The sequence below is a fragment of the Adiantum capillus-veneris genome, chromosome 20 (genome assembly GCF_014529385.1).
Source record: "Adiantum capillus-veneris isolate H3 chromosome 20, ASM1452938v2, whole genome shotgun sequence".
Lineage (NCBI taxonomy): Eukaryota > Viridiplantae > Streptophyta > Polypodiopsida > Polypodiales > Pteridaceae > Adiantum > Adiantum capillus-veneris.
Genome location: NC_140950.1, coordinates 95,273,469 through 95,278,270, shown reverse-complemented (window position 1 = coordinate 95,278,270; position 4,802 = coordinate 95,273,469). Strand labels below are relative to the sequence as shown.

Below are 4,802 nucleotides of genomic sequence, written 5' to 3'. Positions count from 1 at the left end.
GTGAAAATGTAAGAAAGCTTTGTATGGGTTGAAGCAGTCTTCTCGTGCTTGGTATGAGAAAGATGGCAATCATTTGGTTAAATGAGGAGGCTTTTGTAATAGTCCAACAGAAAGCACTTTGTATGTAAAGTGTGAGGGTGATGTATTTCTCATCATTGTTCTATATGTAGATGACTTGCTGATTACTTGTCCAAATGAGACAGACATTGCTGAATTCAACGTTGATTTGAATGCTACTTTCAAAATGAAAGACTTGGGGCTGTTACATCATTATTTGGGCATACAATTTAAGCAATGTGATGGGTGTATTTCCTTGTGTCAAACAAGTTACGAAGAGACATTACTATGTAAGTTTGGACTTGAAGACTCGAAACCTATTGCTGCTCCCATGGAAAAAGGTTTGAAACTGAGTCTTCATGAATCATGATACTGGTGATCCTACCAATGTCACTCTTTATAAGACTGATGTTGGATGCCTTATTTATGTATGCAATACAAGGCCCGATATTCAGTTTACAGTCTCACATGTCAACAAATTTATGCATAGCCCAAGGCTAAGCATTGACAGGCTGTCAAGAGGATTTTTCGCTACTTGAGTGGCACTTTACATCTTAGATTGTTTTATCCCAAGGGGGGATCCTTACTGCCAGATTTACATGCTTTTCCGGACTTGGATTGGGTTGGTTGTTATGATATGGGAGTGTCCACAAGTGGTTTTTGTTTTGTGCTCGGCAGTTTATGTATATTATGGTTGAGCAAGAAGCAACCTACTATGGTCACTTCCAATTGTGAGGCCGAGGTTGGGTGTGTATTGCTCAGATGCCTTATGGCTGGTTTCGGTGTTGGACAAGACATTGCTAACATTATCTACACTGACAGAGCACATTGACAGTTGCATGGAACCCAATTTTTTCATGCTCGCACAAAGCACATTGAGGTGCATTAACACTATGTTAGAGAGAGATTTTCGGTGAGAGAGATCAACTTGGCTTATGTGCCGACACAGGACAACCGTGTAGATTTGTTCCCAAAGGCATTGCCTCATGAGAAGTTAGAAGCTTTCCAAAAAGCTTTGGGCTTGCTTCCCTTTGTGGATTGATCATGCACTCAGGGCATGGCACTTCCCTATACAACATGTGCCAACTCTTGTTAATTGCATGTGGTAGTGATGTGTGTGAGCACACTTAGGACTACCGGGGCATTTTTTCCCTCACTAGGAGGTTTTTTCCCCCCGTGCATTGTATATACGCCCATCACTCTAGGACTAACTTATCTTTCCATCGTGCACTAAGCGATATACTCTCTATTGTGTGCCTTGAGCTTCATCTTCTCTAAGTTATGTTTCCCTATAACCCTATTTCCAACAGTGCAACAAGGGATGTGAACTTTGGATATGATGGTGATGCCTTTGTGTTTGTTCCACATGAGCTCAAACTTACTCTCGGCATGGCGGACACATTCTTTCATGCTATTTTTGGCCGAATGCACTATGTACAACCCATCTCTCTCTACTCCAACAACCCCGACCCACATTATTCCCAAGCCTCCTTCAACACTTCCTTTCACATTTCACATGTTGGAAAGCCTCATGAATTCACCGACCTACAATGGTGATGGCATTGCCTTTTGTGTGAGCCTCACTGTGCTCAATGCATTCCCAAGCCCTCCTCTTTCCACCAATAAAGGCCTGTTTGGGAACTCTATTTTATCTCCTTCACACATATTGCACATGAGGCGCAAGGCCCCCATCATTTTTGATGTCAAGTTTGACAAGTCACAAAAGAGATGGCATTTCAATGATAACTATGTTGGCATCACCATCAACAACATCATTTCCTCATACAAGAAGTCATTGAATGCATCAGGGATAGTGCTCAATTATGGCAAAGATATTGCAACAAGGGTTGAATACAATGGTAAGCAAGACAAGTTGGATGTGTATGCATCCTACGTTGGAGGGCGCTCAATTCGGGTCTTATCATACTAATTGCTACTACTATGTAGCATCTTGATGGGAGGCCCTACCATTGTTGGCTTCTCCTTAGCTTCTCGAGGCTCCACGGAGACTCATGACCTTCTGTCTTGGACATCGCAGAGATCTTAAAACCTAGGACCAACCCACAAACGATTTGATGTAGAATCAAAGGGAGATGCCTATATCAATTCTGAAATTATATGGAATGTAGAGCACTCTTCATCATCGCACACGAAGAATAAGTTCTTGATGGGCATCCTTTTTGAGATTGTCTTTTGGAACGTGTATGTTTTCTTAAATCACAATGAGATTGCTAGCTAGGAGCTATTGGAGCAAGATGCCATGCTGGTGCTTTGATCTATATGTATGACAAATGTGTTGCCATCACGATAGTATGAGAAGTTTTTGATGGGGTTCCTCTCTAGGTTGTCATCTCTTGGAGTGAGTGGATTGCAGGGTATGGTCAACCTGGTCATGGCAAGGAAGCTCTAAGCTGTTTTTACTAGATGCGATGGGAAGGCATGTATCAATACCTACACTTACCAAACGTGGCACCCTTATGAAATCACAAAAAGTTCCTAATGAGCTCTCTATGTTAGGCAACATGGATGTGCCAACAAAGCTTTGACTGCTTTTTCTACATGCAAATTGAGAGATTCTCGTTAGACATTACTCGTAGTGCTCCTATAACATGACTTTGTTGTGTTTGGGAAGCTTTGAGCTGCTTTACCCGAGTGGGAAGTGAGGGTTTCTCACAAATAAGCTGTTTTAAACTCGATATGAAAGGAAAGCTTCTCTCCAAATGCATTCAGCTATGCTTGCACCTTGTTTGCACGTGGCCTTATGCAAGACCGTCACATGGGTGAATTACGATGAAGTTGCTAGCCAACGACTGTCGGAGAAATATGTCATACTTGGTGGTTCTTTGATTGATATGTAGGCCAAATGTGATGTCGTAAAAAAAGCACAAGACATTTGTGATGGGAATCCTCTCTGGGATGTTATCACTTTGAATGAGTCGATTGTAGGATATGCTCTACTTGACCGTGGCAAGGAAGCTTTGGGCTGTTTTAACAAGATGAGAAGAGAAGGGTTGTCTCAGACCTTAAAATGTGGTTAGAGAATTCACGATGTGACGTGTTGGGCAAACATGCAAACAATGCTGTGATTGACATGTATGCCAAATGTGGTGCCCTTATGAAATAATAAAAAGTGATGTATGAGCTTTGTGTGCGAAATGTCTCCTTCAGAAACGAGTCGATTGTTGGATACAAGCGAGGAAGCTTTGGGTTTTTTTAACCAGATGTAGAGTGAGGCTTCCTCGCTAGACAAAATCTCTTAAAGTACGCTTATAGGAGGTTATGTCTAGTCGATGACATCACCTCCCTAACTGCAATCACTTTTCTTAGGATGTTGAATGCCTGTAGTCACTCAAGCCTGCTAGATGAAGGCCAAATGCTTTCTGATAGCATGAGGAAAAAATATGGCAAAAGCAAAAGCAATCAACAAAACAACTTTTTATTCAAACTCAATATACCAATCGGAGCAGGCATGAACCATGTTGGCAAGCTGATTCACAATGCTTTAGCTGACAACGTCTTGTTGGTTACAAGAATCGGCAAGTGAATATCAAAACAGAAGGGTACATAAAATACTCTAAAGTCTTTACCCATTACTAGCAAACGATGTGAAATGAACGCACTAAAAATTGCGCGCTGGTGTGAGAATGGCACATTCCCTCGTATTAAAAAAATTAAGGAAGAAGTGCAAGCTCCCCCATGCAAGATTTGCATGTTTTTTTTCCAAAACATAAAAAGGGAACAAAATTTACAAGTACAGATATTTCAAATGATCAGTATCATCAATTTTTATAAATTCTAACCTCTTATGATTCTTTTGCGAGGTACACATATAAAAAATGGTGCATCTCGATGGTAACGTACTAGAGGCAATACCAATAAAAAACCAAGGAAACATGCTCTGATGAACGATAAAAAACTTTCTTTCTCTCTCTCTCTCTCTCTCTCTCTCTCTCTCCATTTTCTTCTTGCAAATGTATACTCTTGTTGAATCTTCATGAGGAGATTACTAGTCAGAGGGTTTCTCGATATGTATGTAAAATGTGCTGTCCTCACACGTAAGCTCTTGATGGGCATCCTTTCTGGGATGTCTCTCGGAGCACGTTGATTGCTAGACATGCCCAACATGACTGTGGCAAGGAAGCTCTGGGTTCTTTTAACCAATGCGAAGCAAAGACCTTTCTATACATGGTTGTGGCAAGGAAGCACTGAGATGTTTTCACTACATGCGAAGGAAAGGCCTTTCTTCAAATGCAATTACGTAGGCAGTCATGCCTTGTTTGGGGACCGTGTATTAAGGAACCCACACTGATAGTAAGCGCAAGCTCTCTCTCTCTCTCTCTCTCTCTCCTCCCCTTAAGCAATAAATATGTCAAACAAAACTTGTATTGTCATCTCTTATGCACTATACACTACAATGCAGTCACTTTGGTTTCCTCTTATGCTTTACTTTAATGCTAGCAATCCCATGTCACTAGTAGACACCTCCTTTTGGGAGGTGGGATCAACGACTCACGATTACAGATTGATTGTGACCATTGGATTGCCTAAGGAATGCAAGAGATTCTCAAGTTTTTGAATATGAGGCTCGAACCCATTCCCCTTCCACCTCTTGAGATTGACTCTAACCATTTAGCTATCACCTACTCGTTGAAAGGAGTTTGTGTTAAGTTTATAGATCCCATTGTCGTGGATAAGTTCACACCTAGTTCAGCTTCAGAACAAGTTTGGTTTGGTGCACATACCAA

At 41.3% G+C, this 4,802-nt stretch overlaps 1 pseudogene; it reads left to right on the top strand.

Moving 5' to 3' along the window:
* The first annotated feature begins 1,338 nt into the window (after nucleotides 1–1,338).
* LOC147432934 (putative L-type lectin-domain containing receptor kinase S.7) lies at nucleotides 1,339–2,104 on the top strand (annotated as a pseudogene).
* Nucleotides 2,105–4,802: the final 2,698 nt, after the last annotated feature.